This window comes from Macaca mulatta, chromosome 18 (genome assembly GCF_049350105.2).
Source record: "Macaca mulatta isolate MMU2019108-1 chromosome 18, T2T-MMU8v2.0, whole genome shotgun sequence".
In the NCBI taxonomy this organism is placed as follows: domain Eukaryota; kingdom Metazoa; phylum Chordata; class Mammalia; order Primates; family Cercopithecidae; genus Macaca; species Macaca mulatta.
Window position 1 is genome coordinate 15,093,374 of NC_133423.1, and position 24,890 is coordinate 15,118,263.

General features: G+C 35.9%; 1 pseudogene; it reads right to left on the reverse strand.

Moving 5' to 3' along the window:
- Positions 1-22,615: 22,615 nt before the first annotated feature.
- LOC114673919 (U2 spliceosomal RNA) lies at positions 22,616-22,760 on the reverse strand (annotated as a pseudogene).
- Between the last annotated feature and the right edge of the window lie 2,130 nt (positions 22,761-24,890).

Here is a 24,890-nt window from a genome sequence, read left to right on the forward strand (position 1 = left end):
AAATTCAGTTTTGCACAAAAATGAATACTTACTTGGAGAATATACCACTCAGTTAAAGAACTCTAAAATATTCATAGAATAATGGAGCTGCTTAGGCACCACAGAAATATTTAGAAAATGCAAAGATGGCCGGGTGCAGTGGCTCAGGCCACTTTGGGAGGCCGAGGTGGGCAGATCACAAGGTCAGGAGTTTGAGGCCAGCCTGGCCAGCATAGTGAAACCCCATCTCTACTAAAAATACAAATGTTAGCCAGGTGTGGTAGCACGTGCCTGTAGTCCCAGCTACTCAGGAGGCTGAGGCAGGAGAATCCCTTGCACCTGAGAGGCAGAGGTTGCAGTGAGCCGAGACCATGCCATTGCACTCCAGCCTGGGTGACAGAGTGAGGCTCCATCTAAAAAAAAAAAAAAAGGCAAAGATGTTTGATGGGATCTAAGGAATTTCACTGTGTAATCTGGCAGAAGGTAAGTGCAAATCCTCATGGAAGAATTCTGTGGAGCTTTCAGCCCGTGCTACCAGAGATAGTGCTTCAGCTGGGAGTTTATAGGTAACTTATTCCTTCCCTGAACCACTTAGAAAAATCCTTCAGAAAAGAAATGGAATGAAAGGACACCTAGTGGGGTTGGAAAGCAAGGGTAGAAGTCCATTTTAGCCCCGTACTCAGCAAACGAAGTTGTTCCTATTATTATTCCATTCTCCTACAGATACTTAGGGCTTCTTTTCAGGCGTGGGAAAATCTGTGATGGTTGGGTCATTGGTTAACATCTTAAGGTAGGAGTTTAATTTTTCCACTACTTGTCAAATTTCAATATTTTCTTTCTGAAGAACAAACTCAAACAGATAAACGTGTGATTTCAATATGGTGTCAAATGTGAAAGCAGGAGAACACTTACTTATTAAAATAGCATATGATACCACTGATGTGTGGTTGTATCTCTGGATTCAGAATAGTTGGGACAAAAATTATTTTTAAAAAGCAGCTCAGCTGGGAAAACTGAGGCAGGAGAATGGCGTGAACCCGGGAGGCGGAGCTTGCAGTGAGCGGAGATCGTGCCATTGCACTCCCGCCTGGGCAACAGAGTGAGACTCCATCTCAAAAAAAAAAAAAAAAAAAAAAAAGAAAAGAAAAAAAGCAGCTCAAATCAAAATGGTCAGAAATAATACAGCTAGGGCAACACTGTCTCTTGAATTATAGTTGTTCCGTAAAAGCCTTCTAAAACCTCGAGAGAGAGAAAAAAAATAATGCAAATTTCTGCTAAGCGTTTCTCTTTCACTTTGCCGTAAGCCATAGAATCTTTTTTAAAAAGTAGATTTTTTGCAACATCTCAATTCATTTAACAAATATGTCTTAAGTATGTGCTGTGTAGCAGGTTCTATGCCAAAACTTGAGAGATCTACCGAGGAAAGTAAGACCAAGACCCCAAGCAGGTACAGGCACGAATGTAACTAAAATACATAAAAGTGAAAGATTAGGCTAAACTCAGTAAGCAAATAGCAAGCAGTAGGGTATGGAATTTGAAGGAGGAAGATAGCACTTGCTATTGCAGAGTACTAAAACCATTAACCAATGTGACATTTCATTTGAGGCTTGAAACATGAGTTGGATACAGACAGGAAGGGACAGCAGAAAATTGAAAGAATGTTCAGAGAACTTTAATCTTCCAGAAGCATGAGGAATTAATGTAATTTTTTAAAGCTAAAATGAGGTATATATAATTCTCTACTCACCTAAACAGAAAGAGAGCTTCCTAAGCGTGCACTCACTCGGTTCACCTGTGTTTGTACTTGGAGTACTGTTTCCCCCCTCCACTCCATGCCCACTGCTTTTTTCTCAGAAGAACTAACCTGATTGCTCCCCACATGTAGATCCAGAGAGCTGGTTTGCCCTGGGTTCTGCAGGTTTTATAGCTGGTGCCACTCAATTTTATTTAGTGCTCTCCTAACACACATAAAATGTGCATGTAGAAATGACCCTACTTCCAGCTGATGCATTGAGCCGAGTACAACTCCCTGGTGTATGTGACTTTGAGGCTAAACTCATATTCAAAAGGAAAATTCAGAAGGGGAAAAAATATAAGAAGAAAACTACATACCTGAGAAAGAAAGATTAGATAAAATAAGCCAGTTTATTCAAAGGTGAACTTTTAGGAAGAGAAGGATGTTTAATAAAATATTGAAATACTGCCACCCTAGAAGATACTTGTGGTGAAGAGCAGTAATCCTTTTATGAACTTGAACTACTTTGTGCACAAAGGTGAATTCTGAGGCAGTCATTATCTTTGTGAACTGCAAGTGTCTCCACTTTCCACTTTTAGGTCTGAATGATTAAAAAGGGTTGTAGCAAGCATCTCCTTCACTCTATCCTTATCTAGCAACATGATTACTCTAAATTCAGAATTGAGGGAGGGCTCCAGCCTATAAAAGATTAAATAAAACACTAATTCATTCAGAGCAATGTTGTATATTAGAACCAACATAAACAAATAGATCTAAGAAACGAAATAAACGCAGTATTTTCTAGCCTATTTGTGTATTTATGTGAGAATAAGTTTTGATGGAAATGAACAATCATTATGCCACATTTATTTATTTAGGGCTTTTTATTTAACATTTAACACTGGCAGAAAAATGTTATACTTACAGTACGTAATGTAACAATTTACTTCCAAATATAGTTATGAGTACAAATAATGGTCTAAAAGGGTTAATGAGCCTCGTTAAGCAACTGAATTACCAGAGGTAGCCACCGAAGATAATTGAGCTCCATACCATATGAATGAAATGGCCTATATAAGACATCTTTGAAGACGCGCATATTTCTTTTTATTTTATCAGTGACAAAAGTGAAGTTTACAAAAGTAAAGGAATTAAAGGAATTGATCTATGACCTCATGGCAAACTTCATGTATGGATATAAGAATCTAAACCCAGTAATGAAGCCTGGTTGATCCACACAGCAATATTCAAAGCAAGATTCCTAAAGATCCTAGATATTCAGACCATTATTATTTGATATTTTGTATTTCAAATACCAAATAGGACTTTTGTTCACATTCCCTAGCTTTTCTAAGCAATGAAATAAGAGCTTGGTTGTAGCCTTTCTTGTTTTGAATTATTTGTTATAGCTTGTACTATAGTGAATTTACAATTGTAAAAATTGAATGTATGTTTATAAATAATTTTATAAATTTTTTATAAATTATTTATTAAAAACTAAGTATTTTAATAAATAATTTATTTAAAAATTATAAATGTTTTTATAAATAATTCTGTAGATGTGGCTCTCAATCACACCTTGAAATTTCATTTAAATACTAATATAAGTCATAATTCATATTTTTATTTTGAGACGGAGTCTTGCTGTATCTCCCATCATGCAGTGGCGTGATCTCGGCTCACTGCAACCTCTGCCTCCTGGGTTCAAGCAGTTCTCTGCCTCAGCCTCCCGAGTAGCTGGGATTACAGGCACCCACCACCACGCCTGGCTAATTTTTGTATTTTTAGTAGAGATGGAGTTTCACCATCTTGACTAGGCTGGTCTTGAACTCCTGACCTCATGATATACCTGCCTTGGCCTCCCAAAGTGCTGGGATTACAGGCGTGAGCCACCGCGCCCGGCCAAGATGTCTCTCTTAATCCCCAAAAGACTGTTCATTAATTGACCTTGAAATTTGTCTAGCGTGAGTCCCATGTTTGAATGAATTCAAAAAAATGTAAGGCAAATAATATTTAGGTGTTATAGTTTGATTTAATCAAGATGTGGCAGCTAACAGTTCTGATTTCACCCAACCTGCAGATAAACTTTGGCCCACACAGTGCTTTTTTTTTTTTTTTAAGAGTTTTAAGTGTCTTGTAGGGTTTGTCATTGAAAGATGATGCATGCAACACTCTATTTTTTACTTCTGTTAAACTCAGTGAAAATCTGACCATATCTGGCTTTTCATTTTGATAATATCATCTGTGATTGAACTTCAGGATTGTCTATTTCTTTGAAATGGGCCATGTATACTCCAGTTCACCATAGTCAACTTACCCCTTAATTTAGCCGTCGGGCTTCTGTAGGCATGTGAGTCTAGAATTACTAGTATAATATCAAAGGTAAGATATACAAGCAGGCAGACGTCAAAGCCTAAAGTGGTTTTTATTTTTGTCATTTAACCATTAGACGTAATTAGATCTTATCATCCTTGTGTATGACAGTTGTGTGCAGTGTGTATTTGATGTGAATGGAAACCTCAGTACTAGCCCATTTGCATTATTACATACCTGGAAACCTTGAGTACCGTCCACTAGGTCATGTCTACCTTACTGTTTATGAGTTTGAAAATTACTTTTGACCAATTTTATTTTTTCCATTTTAAGTAAAATGGAATGCTTTCAAAGGTTTCCAGGCTTGGCAAATCTGTTGTTTTCTTGGCAAAGCCTGGAAAACTTTGAAAGCATTTAGATAACTTTAGTAGAAGCAAGAAAAGCAAAATATGAATCATCCCATTCAGTAAAGACTAGTTATGAAACTCTCTTAAGTAATTCTAATATCCTCTCTCCTAGTAGTAAGATGGTCTAGATGTTAATGAATGCCACCCAGTTTGTAAAAATTCTTTTCTTTAAAAAATGCAACTGTTTTGCTTATTCCAAGAATATTTTCCACATTTATAGTACATAATCTTGTATTTCTCCATTTCTACTTCTTATACTGACCTTGTTTTGCTATTTTTACTTTTCGTATAAAAATTTTTTAAAAATTGATAATTACTGAAAAGAGTCATAAGAAGCACAAATTTTTAATGGCACATATTTAAATAGCACTGAAAGCATAATAATGCATTTAAACAAAAAAATTTAACTTTTTCAGGCATTAACATTTTAATTATGAAATAAAATACACTCACTTTTGTAAGTTTAAAGGGCATTTTAAATAATACTTTAAAACATCATGTATTAATAAACTATATTGGTAAAATAACTTGAGCATCAAAAGATCCATTACATATTTTTTAATAGACGTATAAATTTAGATATTTTCATCTAATCTCTATGTCCTTATTATAATAGGACAAGGCTCATCAGTATTAAAAGCATATACGAATCTATTATTATCTTGATAAGCATAAACTACATCTTTAGATGTTGTCTTTAAATATATTTTCAAAATTATGTGAATAACTCCAAAAACATATATAATTAATAAAATAATAACTCCAAAAACATATATTATTAATAAAGATACCAATAATACCAAAAATATCATCCCAGTACTTTGGGAGGCAGAAGTAGGTGGATCCCTTGAGCCCAGGAGTTCAAGACCCACCTGGGCAACATAGAGGAACCTTATCTCTACAAAGAATAAGAAAATTAGCCTGGCATGGTGGTTCACATCTGTAGTCACAGCTACTCTGGAGGCTGAGGTGGGAGAAGTGCTTGAGTCCAGGAGGTGGAGGTTGTAGTGAGGTGTAGTGAGTGCTACTGCGCTCCAGCCTGGGTGACAGAGTGAGACCCCCCGTCTCTCTCTTTCTCTGTCTCTCTCTTTCTCTGTCTCTCTCTCTATATATATATGTGTGTGTGTGTATATATATATCTCTCTATATATGTGTAAATATATATATATATTTTTATATATAAAAGGAAATGAGAAGCATATGAAACAAATACAAAACAATAGAAATACCTAGAATATATATGTATGATATATATAACTCTATTTTTGTTTTACAAAACAGAAGCCAGCAGGTGATATATATACACATCAGCTGCATCTGCATCCTCATTGATGTGAAAGTACGTGATGGTTGGAATGAACAAAATTGCTCATCTTGCAAATAAAAGCAGGTAACTTTTTCTCTATAAATTATCCCAAGTTAATGTTTACTGTAACCCATCATTAGATAAGCAGGGTAAAATGAACAGGTCACGTTGAAGGGAAAAATAATCAGTGTGAAATATTCATTTTCACAAAAAAGAACCTTCCTATTGCTCCCAAACTGTAGGAAAAAGTATAAAACTAACTTAGTAAGAAAGGCCAAAAGTAACAGACATGATAAAACGTACAGCATAAATTTCTTCACATTTCTGATTAACCGAGCTTAAAGTTCAGATATCACTGGGAATGAAAACGAAGAGTTTGAAATGTAACTTTTCTATATTTCTTTAAGGGCTTTAAGCACTAATTGGGGAAAAAAAAATATATATATATATTTATATATATTTATTTATATATATATAAATAATATAAATATTATAAATAAATATTTTTCTGGCAGTTTCATCAGGAAGTAGAGGAAAATAAACTTTCTTTATACTCGTTCTGACAGAAACCACAAAAGATTCAAGTGGGTCTGAGGCAACATGGCCATACTCCCTTCAGTTGAGATCTTTTATTTTACCCTTTTCAACAGGACGTGAGTCCCCTTTTGAAAAGTTATTGTGCTCAACCAAGACCCTTGTGAAAGGCAACAGATGTTGCTAAGATTATACCAGCCTGTCTGCTATCTTGTTTCATTTTTAAAGAAAGAAGAGAGAGAGAGAGAGAGAGAGAGAGAGAGGGAGAGAAAGAAAAGAGAACAAGTCTTGCTCTAAATCATTGGACCATTTTGCACTTCAGCAAATCTGTTTGCACATGCTCTGCTGGCCTGGCAGAAAGGTTGGAGCCTTTTACATTCAGCTTGAGGTCAGTCCTAATGTGATGTTCAGTGGTCCTCACGCCTTTCCCATGAAGCCGCTGCCTCTGATTGCCAGAACAAATTGAGGTGATTCAAGCCACCAGCCGGGCCTAAGTATAACTTCCATTCACTGAGAAGGGAGGAAAAAGCTCAGCGCAGACCAACTGGGGTTGCCCACAATAAACCATAGGATTAGATTTGATACACTTGATATTAAGACATGGTCATATTGAAAAGTAGGCCGTAATGTCATAAGAAAACTACAAGACAGTTACATGAATGACAGTAAGGAAAAACAGTACTTGGGTGTTCATTAAGTTACACTTAATTACCAAATGCCCTGTAAGTTTTGCCTCTTCCTAACATCTGAGGAATTCTCTTTGGCACTTAGATACATCATAAACATTTTAGGTGCACCTGGTACATACAGAAAAGGTGGCTGAAAACATAAAGGAGAAACCTTTCATTAAATAAGAGGTGATTTTAAGCAAAGTGATGATCAGGCAGCATTTGTTAGTTTGTCTTCCAATTTAAGCATAGAATTAGATGAGCAGTTTCAAACTAAAAGCTAGATTTATACCAAAATGAAGTAGTAAAAGAAAGTGTCCAAAGGGTAACAAATGAGTTAGGTAAAAAGCAACATAAATAGATTTTAGTGACATTATCATCTTAGGTTGGAAATCGTTAGACAAAGAAATTTTAAATGTGCATGCTTCAAATTTGTTATGTTTACTTTTGAAATAAAATGTGCCTAATCCATTAATTGACATAAGAACATCAGGTAAACATTATCTAAAAATAGATGAGCTTCTTTTTATTTGATGGAATTATAATCATTTAATCATTAGCATCAATCCTACATATTCCAGTTCCTAGCATTTATTACAATGTTAAGGTTCAGGAAAATTATTCCCTGAGACCAGGGTAATTCCAGATCTCCCATTCATAGGCGGTGATGAGATTTTCATGTGTGAAAATTTTGCTTCAGAATATCTTTTCTTTGTATCCCCACTAGAACTGCCAGATATTGAGGATAGAAAACATTCTTTGTCCATGTTAGTAGAGCTTAGTAGAGGCTCTTATATAGCATATGCATTTAGTCAATGAATGAATTATATTTACATGTTAATGTAAATGAGATTAATGTAATAACAATGCAAAAATAAAGAAACGCAAATATGTGAAAGCTACTGTATTTTTTTTAGCTGTCATTAAGCACATAGCATATTTTTGGATCAAGTTATTCACCTCCTAAATTATAAAGGGGGAATTATTCTGGCAATGAAAAGCCCGTTGGCCTTTGCTTTACTGAGTGAAAGCTGACCTTTAAGTGAATTCTATGGTCATTTAAATAGAGATTGACTCCACTGTTTCTGAAAGGATGATCTAAATTCTACATAGTATTTAAAATGGAAATCTTTCTTCCATGTGGCCTCTGTAATTTGTTCCTATGCGTAGCTCTTTTCATGATTGGCAATTTAAATATTTTTCAACTCGCTTGTTTCCTAATATATCTTAAAATGATTCTATGCCAAGAAATCCTGTTCCTAAAGTCAAGAATTCACATGGATTTTGGAATTTAGCCACAGATTCATTTGAAGTACATTAGATACAAATAGAATTATCTCTTCAAGATATACACATTATTAATAATGAAGACAAGGAATGGTATCTGTTTTGGAAGTTAGTTATCCTGCTGATATGGGTGCTAATAGCTCCATATCAAATATAATTTCAGTGTATTCATCCATTAGGGTCCAGAGTGTGTGTGATAACACAATGAAATTTACAGTGAAATTAACAGCAAGGAATTTATTTCATGACAATAAATTTTCAGGAAAAATAAACAAAGACATTTGACATAAGTGAAATGGAGCCAATTATATACTTTGATAAACATAGTTTTTTTTTTTAAATAATGCACCTTTCAAACTACTGAGGGGAATATGAAATACAAGTAGAACAGTTTTTCTAAAAACAGTTGACCTGTAGCTAGTAAAACAAGATAGAACAATATATTAAACACTCAAATGTGTTTTTTTCAGAAAAACATTCAAGTATGAACAATAATTTTTCACCTGTGTAACTCTAGGCAACAGGATATGAATACGAGAAAATGATCCTGAAAATAATTAGACACTCACATGAGGAAGAGTAGCATCTGCAGTTACAGTACACTAGCTAGGACAGAATTACACCAGCTATCAATCTTCATGCTTCAGGGCAGAAGCTGCTCACCAGATGGGTCAGGAAGATATTCCCCCCTATGGTATAGTATTGTGAAATTAAGTGTATTATGGGAGGTTTATTTCTCTTAGTGAAACATCTGGCATTGGCCACCGGACGAGATCGACCCTCTGTCTGTTCCAGAATGATAACTCCAATTTTTGCTCACAAAACGATTGTGTATACCAATTGAAGTCACACAACCCTTATGACCAACCCTTCAATTCTTAAATACTTTTGCATTTTCATTAAACTTCTAAAAGAAAAATAGAAGATTATTTAGAAATAGTTTTCAATTATTACTGGAATTTCATCTGTCTTTATAAAATAAATAATCATAATAAAGGTAAAGAGGAAAAATATCCACTATGCTTATGTGGCCAGGACTGGCAGCTGTCCGTCAATATTGGTCTCTCTCTTCTTTGTGGGCATTTGAATAAAGTACATTTTCCAGCCTTTCTGGAGCTGGGCATGGTTACGAGCCCAAATTTTTCTTAAAGGAATGTGAGTGATGTAGTGTGTGCACTAAAGAGAAATATCTGCCTCTTCTGTTCATCCCCCTTCCCAGGCCTTTCTTGTCTGAAAGGACCATGCACAGAGCAGCAGTGGATACTGCATAGTAAACATGATAGAGCCATTGTCAACTTAGGTCACTGGATGATTTTGTTGCTGGTGACCTGCTTATCTTCCCTGAAACAATCACCTGAGAGACAAATAGCCTATCTTTTTAGTTCACTGCCTTTGGTTTGTCTCCATTATCAGAGTTTGCCTACTGTAATGCATCAACAATTTTCACATTCACATGTTTGTTTTCACCATCATAGGAATTCAGAATCTCTAAACAACTACAGGCAAACTATAAGGGCAATTGTTCATTTGTTAAATGTAATGTTTAAAAATGTATTAAATACATAAAATACATTTAAATATCGAAAGCTTTTTATGTATCATCCAGTACTCATTAGTATTATTTAATGATGTACTTGAAGGCTGATAAACCATAATTAGGTAGCTGTTCTCCTAGTGTTACATATTTGGTTTCATTCCAAAATGTGAGGACTCTGGAGACGGATTTCTTGAGTTAGAATTCTGACTGTACTACCTACTGGCAGTATGATTTTGTGTAAGTCATGTAGCCTCTATTTTCTAATCTATAAAATGGAAATGATAATAATGTCTAACTTTTTGGTTCATTTAAACTAGTAGATGAGAAATCATGTACATAGAATTCAGAAGGGTCCCTACTATTTTGTGAGCACTCAGTAAATGCTAGAGATTTAAGATTAGTATCCTGAAATTTTGCTCTTACACTTTGAAATTTATATCTTCATACACAAAATTGTTCTCCCTTATAATAATTTTCTTAAAAGTGGCTAATACCTTATCATTAGCCTGAAGATGTTTGAATAAAAGTGTTTAGGAGGATGTATTGCTAGATTTTCATGCTATGAGAACTGTAATACAATTTCTATCGCTTCACTGAGAATGAATTCCACATACATACATTTTCTACTCATCTAGACATTCATTTGAAAATTAACTATTTCTTCCTGCCCTATTTCTGAATGTATTATGTTTTTGTCTAATTTCCATGAGCACATTATATGTAACAGCGTCATATGGCAAATAGTAATTAAACCATAGTAACACAAGTTTTTGTTTCCTCCTGAATTTGTTTTTAGTATTTTCTTTTTAAAATTCTTATCCCTCTTAGTTGATACTTCTAAACAGAGGTACCCCAAATCTCATTACTCCACTGTCTAGGATTGAGTTTTTTTTCTAAGTCAGTAAGATTGGAAAGCCTTTTATGTTAGAGAAGTTGTAGTATCTATATTACAAGTCAAGGTGATGTGTATGCAACTTACTTCTTGGCCAGGATCTCTATGACTTGCATTGTTGTAATCACTTATGCTGGAATTTCTTTCTTTGGATTAGATCTTAATATATTTTATGCAACCATTGATATTGTAACTGAAAGCAGTCTAAAACAAGGAGCTGATTTTAAGCAATAGGAATTTGCTGTTGAGTTTAGAATTGTTTTTCTATATTTATTCACTAACCGGTATGTTTTAATTTTAAGAAGTCTGAAATATACTATTTAATTTCTCATGATTTATAGCAGCTGTCTCCTTTTGTAAAGTGTGCTCAGAGGAATCTTTTTCAGTAAATAAAATCTGCACCCAGACATCTCACTTTGTATACCATGGAGACTTTAGTAGGACTCTTCTCAGTGATAAACTGCCACACAGAATAATCAGGAGAGAAAGAGAAATCCAGTAAAGAAATAAATCTGTAGAAAGCAACAACCCTAATGATCTATCTATCTATCTATCTATCTATCTATCTATCTATCTATCCGTCTATCTATCATTATATAAAATATCTATTTTCCCCTGGATTGGAGCCCTGTGTGTAAGCCTTGGTGAGACTCAAAATTCGAATATCTCTTTTTTTTTTTTTTTTTTTTTTTTTGAGACGGAGTCTCACTCTGTCGCCCAGACTGGAGTACAGTGGTGCGATCTCGGCTCACTGCAGCCTCCGCCTCCAGGGTTCAAGCAATTCTCCTGCTTCAGCCTCCCGAGTAGCTGGGATTACAAGGGTCTGTCACCATGCCCGGCTAATTTTTTTTTTTCTTTAGTAGAGACAGGGTTTCACCGGGTTAGCCAGCCTGGTCTCCATCTCCTTACCTGGTGATTCATCTGCCTCGGGCTCCGAAAGTGCTAGGATTACAGGTGTGAGCCAACGCGCCCAACTTATTTCTGCTCTTTTCAGAAGCTCATGGGCCACCAGTAGGGGTCTTCACTGCACAAGGGCAGAAATATGTAAAAATTTTGCAAGAGCTTAAACAACTTTTTTTTTAAATAAGACTATCATTAAAAAATTGGATGAATGAAAGAAAATCCAAACAATACTGAAAATGAAAAATAAAAAGGTTTTCTCAGATAAGGCACAGCAAATACAGACTAACCAAGCTGGGACCACCAGGCCTGGATTTCATCTAGAAGAGAAGTGTGTGCTATGGCATCCCATGAGAGTGACCCCCAGGGAGTTACCATGCAGCTCTGAGAGGGGTCCACACTTAGCTGTCAGAAGAGAAGCTATAGCTTGAGGCATTACTGGTTCATAAGATTCACAAAAGAATGATCATAAATGTTTCCAGTTCAATGTCAAGGTTGGTCCAACAGCCTGAGTTATAAGTAGGATGATTATATACCTTGGTTTCTTTAGGAAAGTCCTTGTTTAAAATTCCTGTTTTCAAATTTGGTGAGTGCTCCATTTCACTCTAATGTAAGCTGAGATTGAACTCTGAATTATATTTGCACCCTGGCTCTATGACAGTACTGCGTCAAACATGCTACCTTGTATTTTATTGCATGCTGATGTTCACTCTGTCAGTAGGGGCAATTACTGCAATGCAATTTATAAAGCTGCAATCAATGAGATGTTGGAAGTCTTAAGAGAAGACATTCTATCCATCTCCAAGGAGCTTCATAGGGCAACCGCTTCAAATTCATCATGGTTCAAAGATTGGCTCTAAATCTAGGAGGCTTAGAAAACTGATTTATCAACATATCAGAAGTAATCCCACTCAAAAAGAATGATGCATAGCAGTTTTTCAATTTATAATGAGCAATCTAATTGGAGAGGCAACCAGACACTCCACCTGCAGGTGTATCACATGGGAAGCCACACAGTAATCGGGCTATTACATGGTGAGCATGAAATCACAATGAGGACTGTTAACTACGTGATTTAAAAGTGTGAAGGCATCAAGCTAAAATAGGCTCATGTATGTCTACTCAAATAGCCTTATAATTTACTAGTATGTTTCCATTTTTTACTACCCACCTTCTCTGATCAACACTTTATTTATCTAGATACATTGCTAAGATTTTTTGGTTTGTTTCCTTGTTTTTTGCTTTTTCTTTTCTCCAAGCCTTATCTTATCTGGGAGCTATTGTCTTTGCTCATTACTTCACTTGATCTCTAATTCAATCCATCAAGTGACATAGGGGCTCTGTCTGATTCTGAAATCTTTCTTTCTCCACTACCCTACACCCAGAGCAGTGCCAGAATCCTTAGCAGAAACATATCCCAATGGTTTTGAGATTGAGAGATGGAGAATAATGTCTTGTTTAAAAGCCCAACAATTATAGTCACTTATTTTTATAGCATATTAGAATTAGGCTGTCACATCGAAACAGCCTTAGAGTCTGCGTGAAGAACACATGAAATGCTTTTGTCAAACAACAGCAAAAACAATAAGAAAAATAAAATATTAGCATTTAGTGAAAGACCTTATGAACGATTGTCATCCTCAAAGCGTGTAAGAGCAAGTTGCTTCTGAAAATTGATTTAGGGCATGCATATGCATATAAATGTCTTCTTCAACATCAGTTTACTCTTTTGCATGGTATCATATCAAGTCGTATTCTAACACACATTAAGTAGGGTAAACAGCTGTTTTTAATTACCAAATGATGTACACAACACATTTTTTAAATTGTAGCATTCGTTTAAGAATTTTTTATTTGTATCTGCTGATGAAGTTTATTTATAACATTGAAGCTTCTTTGATTCAATTACCTATTCTTTAAAACATGGTAGAACCTCTTTTATGCTTTGAATGACTTTTTAAACCAGCCATGTAGTGTCATGAAGACAGCTGTTACTCACAAGTGAGTACTGATTTGGGGAAGTTGCTTTGCTTTTGTTGTTGATACCACCTTCATTGAGAGAAAAGTTTGTTATAGGGACACTCAGCTTGTTCCAAACCACATTCATTATCCTCTCTCTAAATATTGTACGTGTATGTGAAAAGTCAATATGCGGAAACACTAGATTGCAACAGAAAAAAAGAGGTTTAATTGTAGGGCCACTAAATGAGACGAGATGAGAGAAAACCTCAAATTAATCTCTCCAGGGAATGTGGGACTAGGGGTTTAAGGGTTTTGGAGTGGCCAAAATGTAGAGATTATTGATTGATCGAAGAGTGCAGGGTGACGTTATGGAACAAAAAGATAAAGAAACTGTATTTTCATGCTGATTTGGTTCCTCTGATGGGTCTTTAAACTGATTGGTTTCAGCCATTCCACTGGAATTCAGGATCTGCTTACATATTCTTAAAACAAAAGCCTTATGTTTCTAACATCAGAAATTTTATCTATAGTAACAATGGGGTGCAAGTGGTCAGTATCTAATGCTTTGTGACTTTTGGTTAGGAGGCAGTGGGTGAAAGCACTGCCTGATTAATGCTTAATTACAACTATATTTCCATCAGAATTCTTATTAACTCTGTGAGGACAGCTTCAATATTTAGTCTGCCAGAGTGACTTCTCTCCTTCAGTTACAGCCATCTTCCTCTCCTTGATATTTCTCACTCTCTACACCCAGTTATCAAATACCATTTTCTCTCCTATCTGTTCTCCCCCCAATTCTGACAATCCGTGCCCAGCCTCAGGCCTGGGTTGTTATGGCATGACTGGCTTATGGAAGAAACTCCTAATTAGTCTCCCTGCCTGTTTGTTTTGCTTTGTTTTGTTTTCTGTGCTCACATTTTGATCTTTTACACTGCTGCCCATCATTTTCATAAACTAGACTGAATTACGCTGGTACCTTCTCTTTAAAACCTGTAGAGTCTCTTTATTGTCTCAGGGGACATGCCACAGTTCCTTAGGTTGCATTCCAGACTGTCCAGGGTCTGGCCGCGTCTCCCCTTTCTGCTCCATCTGGAAGCACACCTCTGTGTTCATATTGACTACTTATTATTCCCTGAACACAGACAAATTTTAATGCCAATTAACTTTGTTCATAGTGTTTGCTCTCCTACTATATCAAAGCCCCGTTCGACCTTTAAGTCTCCATTCAGATGTTATTTCTTTCATAAAAACTTCTCTGAACGCTCTTGTAAGAATTTTTTCTCCTTCTGCAATTCCACGGAATGTTGTTTGTTTCCTAATAGAACACCAGCGCCTTATGTTTTTTATTCAAGTGCCTCTTCCTACCCTGCCAACAATAGGCGTTACCTTTTTCAGATAGTGAGTGTGTCTTTCGTAGCTGCATGAGTACAGTAAATGTTAGCTGAGCCGACTCCCTGTCTGCTGGAGATGTAGCAGCACTGGTTTCAGATTTTTTTTTTTTTTTGTCCCTGTGTTTTCAATCCATATGGGAACATATAGAATATCAGATATATCAATATATAAAATATCGAATCCTGGTCAGTTAGAGAGCTGGTTAATCACAAATGTTAAAGGAACACTGGAGCTAAGGAAAGCATTGTGGTCTGTCCAACCTGGACTGTAACCTTTCATCAATACTGTGAGTTATATTAGACCAGTGAGCAAGATTCCTGTAAGACCCAATAATTACTTTCATTATAAGTACTGTATAATAGTTGTTCAATATCCTGAAATGGAATTCATAATAGCAAACCCACCTATACACTCACAATAACCAAAAATTATCCATATAATATCCCAACAAAAAATAAATGAGAATTTTAAAAAGTAGTTTATACTAAAATAATGTATATTTCAATACGTAAATGCTTGGTGGGGGAGCAGAACTGCCCCTACCAATACCCAAAATGCCTGTACTGAAAATTTTGGATTTCGATACATTTTGGAAGGACAGAGGCATTGTCTTTTTAGAGATCTGGAATACCTATTCCTGGGTCTCTGTGATACATGTAAAGAAAACAGTGACAGATAATTGGGTTGGTCTCAACAGCAGTGCTCTCTCTTTGTTGTTGTATGTTAAGGTCAGAGAGGCAGATGATCATCATTTGAATGGAGAGAATAAAGTTGTCCTGGACTTAAGGTGACCAGAAAGTGTGGGAGGGAAACATGGTTCAGTTGCCTCACACAATATGATGTTATTGGTTTATTTCTTCGAATCCGTAATCTAGTATCAAAGCAGTCCTGCAGATATAACCTCTAATTGAGCAGTAAGAAAATTTAGAAGAATCTTTTGCTTCCAATTTTTTTCTTTGATCTCTTTATTGCCTCAGAATCTTCCTTTTATTCCTCACCTGATTTAATTGCAAGGAAGAGAAGTACAAAATAAATTAGCAGGTTAATACTATTGCTGCCAATTTTGATGTTTAGGGTTAGGCGTTAAGTGCCAGCATTCCTCCTTGGACTTTTCCTGCTTTGGCGGGTCCACTGGAGTTGTTCCCGTATCCGTGATAGCTTTCTAATAAGGCTCGAAATATAATTAGACTCTACAATCATAACTTTTTGAAGTTGGTAAATCCATCGCACATCATATAATTCAATCCTCTCATTTTACAAGTGGGAAAAATAAGTTCTCAAGAGATTAGGTGACTCCAAGATCTTTCAGCTTATTGATGTCAAAGGCTGGCCTCGAACCCATATCCACTGCCTGCAGGCCCAGGGCTCTTTTCTGAATAACTCATTGCCTCCCTTAACTGCTGGCAGATTTAGCTCTTCCAGATCTCTGACAGCACACGCAGCCTTTGTAAGCCACCTTTATTTCTTCCATTTCCCCCCGCCATGGTTCCTCTCCAGGCACATTTCTTCTAGTAACCTGTAGAACAAGGATAAATATAAAAAGTCATAAATCCTTGTCTAAATTGGCCTCCAGGATATATATATATATCTTCCTTCTCCATATATATCTATATTCCTTTATTTCGGTCAGTTCTCCAAGCCAGCTGGTGTGATTTGATGGAGACAGCACTGAGCTAGTTTCCTATCCCCTTAGCCTCCGTGCTTTATTAGGCATGTCATTATTGTTATTTTAAGTATCCACTAATTCCTCTGTATCACAGGGTTAGCAATAATATCTGTTATCTCCTAGGATTCCAGAAAGAATCAAATAGTGGCATGAAAGCACTTTGTAAACTGTAGAACACTGAACAAGTATAAAATATCTATATTTTCTTACTTTTAATTTTATAGTCATACTAAATGCATCCTGGAACCACCCTTCTCTCACCAATTTTCAAGCCAGTCTTGGGAAAACTGTATTTCTTCACTTTGCTGCTTTCACATCTGCTAATGGGAGTAAACCTTGTATTGTGGAATTACAGGGACTGGACTTAGGGAATATGTATCTCTTAGTGCAGACTAGGTACATTGTTCTGTACATAGGATTTGCATTATTATATATTATTACTTTTATCTTTATTATTGTTGCTACTACTGCTATTTTTCACAAAGTCTCATTTATTTTCCTGTTTTCTTTACCCACATCTTGATACCCGTAGCATTTCCATGATATATCTGCATGGAACAATTTGTTTGAGAATTGTATCATCTTGATTCCTAAAGTTGTTAGTGAACCATTCTCTAACATTACTCAGTGGTCACAAATAAGGCCGAGGAATAATCATACTAAGATGGTGCTTTATCCATTCAGTTGCAATAGAATAGTGGAAACATTGACTATAGCACGTTTTATTGCTGGGTGCAATTTTTGGTTATCTTGCAACACTTTACAACATACTTAAAATGAGATTGCATATGGAAAAGTTGAATATCTTGTGTACTCACTGTGTATATTGTTATGAATAAATCCCTAAACTATAACAAATAAATGCAAAATAAAGTCAGGGACTTTCTTCTAAAAATGCTTCATCTTAAAACTGACAATAAGCTGGGCGCGGTGGCTCACGCCTGTAATCCCAGCACTTTGGGAGGCCGAGGTGGGTGGATCACGAGGTCAGGAGATCGAGACCATCCTGGCTAACACGGTGAAACCCCGTCTCTACTAAAAAATACAAAAAATTAGCCAGGCAAGGTGGCGGGCGCCTGTATCTGGAGGCTGAGGCAGGAGAATGGCGGGAACCCGGGAGGCGGAGCTTGCAGTGAGCCGAGATCGCGCCACTGCACTCCAGCCTGGGCGACAGAGCGAGACTCCGTCTCAAAAAACAAAAACAAAAACAAAAACAAAAAAAAACCGACAATAAAAAGTGAGAAAGAAATTTCTTGGCAATAATTCTTGGCAATAAACAAATGAAAATTAAAATTGAAAAGGAAAAGAAAGGTACCATTAAATACTGATTTCCTTTTTCCAAATTGTGTACTTCAATATCTCTGCACCTATCTCCTCACATTTGTTGGAAAGAAGAGTCCTGCCTCACAGACAAAAAGAGAAAAACAAAAACAAAATCACTCAATACATCCAGATACATCACGAAATGTTTTAATTTAATTTAATGTTGAAATGTTTGTGATAGTATCATTTTCAGTTGGCATTTCCACATTTGTTACTAATGTATATGAAGATGAGTCTTTCATATGTAAAACTATTTTTAAAGCAACTTTTTTTTTTTTTTTTTTTTTTTTTTGAGACGGAGTCTCGCTCTGCCGCCCAGGCTGGAGTGCAGTGGCCGGATCTCAGCTCACTGCAAGCTCCGCCTCCCGGGTTTACGCCATTCTCCCGCCTCAGCCTCCCGAGTAGCTGGGACTACAGGCGCCGCCACCACGCCCGGCTAGTTTTTTGTATTTTTTAGTAGAGACGGGGTTTCACCGTGTTAGCCAGGTGATCTCTTAACCTCGTGATCCGCCCGTCTCGGCCTCCCAAAGTGCTGGGATTACAGGCTTGAGCCACCGCGCCCGGCCTTTTTTTTTTTTTTTTTAAAGAAAGTCTATGAGAATCAGACATATTGCGCTGGATTTTTAGGCAGTGACTCTCTTTAAAAACTGCTACATTATACTATATTTCACCTGAATAGAACATTTGTATAATGTACTTGTTTAAATGCTTCAGAGAGACAGCGTTTTTCTCAATCTGAAGAAAATCAGACTAGGCACAAATTCTGCAAGAAATCTAAAGGTAGAAAATGGCTCATCTGTTCTGAAACACTAACACTCACTCTTTCCCTCTTTAAACACTCCAACTAAGGGCTAATTCCCACTCATTCTCTGTAAGTGATTATAGATACTGAACGGCCACAATTATGTTGCTGCATATGAATGTAGCGTTTGATGAATGTAACTACAACAATCACAAAGCAATAGAACTAAGAAGAAAAATGCAATAAACTATCATTTTTTAAATTGCCACACTGAAGCAAAATTACAACATACATACTAAGAAAGGCAAACACTCAGCAGATAAGATCTATTTGAGACAAAATTTTATTATATATGACAATAACTTGGTATTTTACTTTCTATTATGCAAATTAATGATCATGCTTAGTCCATGTACTGTGTGTGAGAGAACAATCCTCTTTAATGTGTGCAAAGATATGTGCAATTAATAAAAATATTTTAAAGGAGTTATGCTAGATAATAAAAATTCAGACCTTCCTTAACTCTGAATTTAAGTCTTCCAATTTGTTTTCAAACGTAAATTTGGAAAACACTTTTTTTAAAAATTATTTATTTACTTATTCTTTCTTTTATTATTATTATACTTTAAGTTCTAGGGTACATGTGCATAGCGTGCAGGTTTGTTACATATGTATACTTGTGCCATGTTGCTGTGCTGCACCCATCAACTCGTCAGCACCCATCAACTTGTCATTTACATCAGGTATAACTACTAATGCAATCCTTCCCCACCCCCCGCCCCATAATAGGCCCCCGTGTGTGATGTTCCCCTTCCCCTTTCCTTACTCCTTATATAAAAATTAATTCAAGATGGATTAGAGACTTAAATGTTAAACCTAATACCATAAAAACCTTGGAAGAAAACCTAGGTAATACCATTCAGGACATAGGCATGGGCAAGGACTTCATGTCTAAAACACCAAAGCAACAGAAAACACTTTTAGCTTATTGTTATGCTAGTCAATTAGGGCAGTGTCCTCTTACAAAGGATGCACTTTTGCCCCACCCAGTGGCCGCCTCACAAATAGCCACCCTTCCCCTGAGTAAGGTAATTCCTTTCCCCTGTGGGTTTTGGTAAGAGAAACCCAAGGGAATAACTTGTCCCTGTGGTTCAATGTGTACATGAAGCTATTGTTTCATCAACGCTGCTTCTATCTGTACTGAGCTGTGGAGCAAACACAAGAATGCCAGCCACTTCAGGACTTCCACCAAATGCTTCTTTATGCAAGATCTACAAAGTCAACTATGCTTTCATCCAAAACACCAAAAGAAAGAGGAAATGCACATCTATGGTAATAAGATTGAGTAGGTGAGAGGAAGAGAAAGGAGGCAAAGTAATGTCATGAAAAAGAGTACAGATCCAGGAGGTTTCACTCTATTCTAATTATATAAATTTGAGCAATTCATTTATATTTTGCTTATACATTCCTGCAAAAGGAAGGGAGTAAAACTTAAGTAAAATCAAGCAACAGGAAAAAGGTAAAGTCTCTACAAAAATTGCAAGACAATATTTAATATTTTTATTCTATAGGTCATATAATATTTTTCTCTTTGTGTCTCATGCTTACACATATGCATGCACAAACTGAAAGACACAATTTTACTATCAATACAAAACTATAGCAAAATTAAAATTAAATTAAATGGCATTGATGAAATTACCTTGTCAAGGATTTGGGAGATGTGTAAGAAGTTTTGCTAGGAGATATCTAGATAAGTGACTGGAAAGAATGATTGCTTTATTATTATAAAAGATTGTTTCTCTCATTGCTCCCATCACATTATCTAAATTTAGAAATTATCCTAAACAAATTGAATAATTTTATAAAAAATATTTTTCAGATTCTAAATAGTCATATTAGTGTAAAAACAATGCCACCATTGAAACCACATCAGCAAACTAAAAGAATAAAGAAAGAAACTTGCTGGTTACCTGTCAAGGATACCAGCAGGAGGTCTACAAGATGTCAAATTCTCCCCCAGAGGTTCAATAGCTAGCATGGATGAATGTAAGCCTCTCACTTGCCAGCCTGCCAAATCCTCTGACCACATGAACACTTAGATGATTTCTTAGTCTTACCATAAGAACTGATGTTTCCTTTTAAATAAAACTTTAAATATTTTGCTCTATCCGTGTATTCAACTAATCATTTATACACTCTTCCAAGTGATTCCTTGTACTCTTAACTTGTGACATGGTCCTAACTAGTGGAAAGACATTTCCCATGCCCTGTAAACAATAGCAGTGTATTGAGACAAACAGTAATTAAAACAGTACTGTTAGAAAGTACACTCCACAGAGTGGTAGCGGGCTTGAGCAAGGGGCTAAAGAGTGCTGGTTACAGAATTTTCTGGGGTTTAAATATCCTCTACAGGTTTCCCACTGGTTACTTGGTTACACCATATGTAAATTAGAACTTGGTTTGCAACCAGTCTGACTGGTTGTGGAAGGAAACTAATGAGAGCCGAAGTGAAGTTACAAAGTTACACCTTATGTAAATAAAGATGGCTCATGACCAATCTGATTGGTTCTGGGAGGGGACCAGTCAGAGGTACTTTCCGTTTTGTATCTGGGCAGCGGTGCTGTGGGAGTAGCCTCTGATCCTCTTGTTACTCGGATGTGGACAGGTGAGGTTTTCCTTCTGATTCAGTTCTAGGAAGTCAGCACAAATTAGCCTTAGGTTTCCTTTCTGCAGACCCTATTCTCCTGTCTCAAAACGATGGGACAAGGATGGCGATAAGCCATAGCTTTGTGGGGAAACAGCAGGAGAAAACCTATCCCAAAATAGATGTATCTGTGATTGTTTCCTTAAAAAAAAAAAAAGTGTCTTTCCTATGAGTCCTGGAAAATGAGAATAATTCTAGATAGAACCTATGTCATCTATGTCTTTTATAAGTGTCTTTTTGTCTTCTTGGTAAAATTGTTTCCAGATAGATGTGTGGTTCCTAAACTGTGACTTGAAGTCTCCTCGAGTCTCTGAGATATTGTTCAGGGTCTGCTAGATGCTCCCTTTTCGACTACATGTGTGTGTAAGATTGTATTTTCTTTGTATTCTTCAAACCAAACCGGGTATCTTAGCAAACTGAATGCAGACCCAAATATGAGAATCCTACTTTAGCTAGAATTAGATTTGCAAAAGTGTTAAAAAACATCAAATATCATTGCTTTTGTTTTCAAAAATATTACTTTACCTAAAATATTTATATCCTCAGTAGTATTTAAAAATAAAAAAGGTCCTTGTCCTTATGAGATCATTATCTAATATAAAATATTTTAATCACTCATGTGACTTTATGTTATATTATTAATACTTTTTGAAGTCATAATCTAGCAAGTCAGAATTTCACAGAGAAGAATTTATTTTTGTTTCATTTGGAATATTGCATTAGAAGCCTGAATTTGTTCATTGCCTGTTACAGGTCTATTTCTTTTTTTTTTTTCTTTTTCTTTTTTTTTTTTTTTTTTTTGAGGCGGAGTCTCGCTCTGTCGCCCAGGCTGGAGTGCAGTGGCGCGATCTCGGCTCACTGCAAGCTCCGCCTCCCGGGTTCCTGCCATTCTCCTGCCTCAGCCTCGCGAGTAGCTGGGACTACAGGCGCCCGCCACCGCGCCTGGCTAATTTTTTGTGTTTTAGTAGAGACGAGGTTTCACCGTGTTAGCCAGGATGGTCTCCATCTCCTGACCTCGTGATCCGCCTGCCTCGGCCTCCCAAAGTGCAGGAATTACAGGCATGAGCCACCGCGCCCGGCCCAAATCAAAGATTTTTAACGTGGATGCATCTAATTTCTGATTTCCAGGTTTGTTGTTATCGCTGTTTGTTTATTTTGCATTTTTGTATATGCAGAATTTTGAACAACTTTTATGGGGATATATATATAAAAAATATCATTATTTATATATAAATTACTTTATATAAATTATATATTCATTTATATTTTACTTGCTTATACATTACTATAAAAGGAGGGGAGTAAAATTTAAGTAAAATCAAGCAACTGGAAAAAGGTAGTCTCTACAAACATTGCAGAAAATATTTTATATTTTTACACTTGATCTTAGCCAAAAGGCCGAGAAGCGATATATTTTATATTTTTATTTGACTGATAATACAATATTTTTCATTTCACTTTCTTAATAATGTTCTTTGATAACAATAATTTTTAATATTGATTAAGTCCAATTTATCTTGTTTTCTCTTTTTGCTCACACATTTGATGGCACACCTAAGATTATATTGTCAAAGTCAAGGTCATGAAGATTTGCTCCTTTGTTTTCCTTGAAGAGTTGAAATTATTTATATATATTAGTAATGATATTATATATAAATAATGATATTAATGCATACTTAAAGACAGTTTTATATATATGTGTAAATATATAGTTGTTTTAACCATCTTAAGTATGCAATTTAATATCATTATTTGCATTCACAATATTGTGCAACTGTCATCACTATCTATTTTCAAAACTCTATTAACTGCCCAAACAGAATCTCTGTGACCATTACAGAATTACTCCATTCCTCCCTTTGCCTGTACCTGATACCTCTAATTTACTTTCAGTCCTTATGAATTTAACTATTTCATATAAATGGAAACATACAATATTTGTCCTTTGTGTCTGGATAATTTCATTTACCCAAATGTTTTCAAAGTCCATCTATGGTGTAGCATTTATCAGAATTTCATTCATTTTTAAAGCTGAATAATATTCCATTACAAATACATACCACTTTTTGTTTATCCATTCATTTGTTGTTGGACACTTAGGTTGTTTCTACTTTTTGACCACTGTAAATAATTCTCCAGTGAATATTGTTGTACAAGTAACCGAGTCTCTGTTTCTAATTCTTTTGGATATATGCCTAGAAATGAAATTGCTAGGTCATATGATAATTCTATTTTTAGTTTCCTGAGGAACTGCCAAGCTATTTTTTATAGCAATTGCATCATTTTTCATCTCACCAGCAATGTATGAGGGTTCTGATTTCTATACATCTTTGACAACACTGGTCCCCCACTCCTTTGGTGTTGCCATTGTTATAACCATCCTAGAAAAGGTATGAAGTGGTATCTTCTGGTTTTGATTTGCATTTCCCTAGGACTAACGGTGTTGAGAACCTTTTCATGTGCTTAGTGGCTATTGATATGTATATTCTCTAGAGAAAAGCCTTTGCCTATTTTTTAATTGGGTTACTATTTCCTTGTAGACAAATTCTAGTAGTTCTTTGTCTATTCTGGATATTAAACCCTTATCGGATAAACGATTTGCAAATATTTTCTCCCACTATACAGGTTTTCCTTTCTTAATAATGTTGTTTGATCACAAAATTTTTACTATTGATTAAGTCCAATTTATCTTGTTTTCCTCTTTTTGCTCACACATTTGATGGCACACCTACGATTCTGTTGTCAAAGTCAAGGTCATGAAGATTTGCTCCTTTGTTTTCCTTGAAGAGTTATGATTTTAGGTCTGATATTTAGGTCATTGATCCATTTTGAGGATATCAAGTTGTATGATAGTGGGATCCATTTTATTATACGTGGTACGGTATGATCATGGTTTGATAGAGATATCCAACATATTCTTTTGCATGTGGATCTAGTTGTCTCAGCCATATTTTTGAGGAGACTGTCTTAGTCTACTTTCTGCTGCTGTAACAAAATAGCACAGATCGGGTAATTTATAAATAGTAGATGTTTACTTGCCTCACATTTCTGGATGTTGGGAAGTCCAAGAGCATGGCATTGGCAGATAATAAGGGCATTCTTGCACATTATCCCATGGGGAATAGGTAGGCAGGGACGTGAGACAGAGATATACAATGGGGCCAAATCCATCCTTTTTTCAGGAGCCCACTTCCACAATAACTAACCCATTCCTGAGATAATAGCATTAATCAATTCATGAGAGAAGAGTACTCATGACCTATCTAGCTTTTAAGGGTCTCACTTCTGAAGACCATTACAATGGGAATTTAAATTTCAACATGAGTTCTTCTTCCATTTAGTGGAAAAGGAACTTTGGGCCTTTGCCAATAATAAGTTGGCTACAAATGTAAGGTTTTATTTATTGACTTTCAATTTTACTTCCTTGGTCTATATGTCTTTCCTTATACCAATACCTTACTGTTTTGGTAACTGTAGTTTGTACTAGGTTTTGAAATCGAAAAATATAAGAACTATGACTTATTCTTCTTTTTAAATATT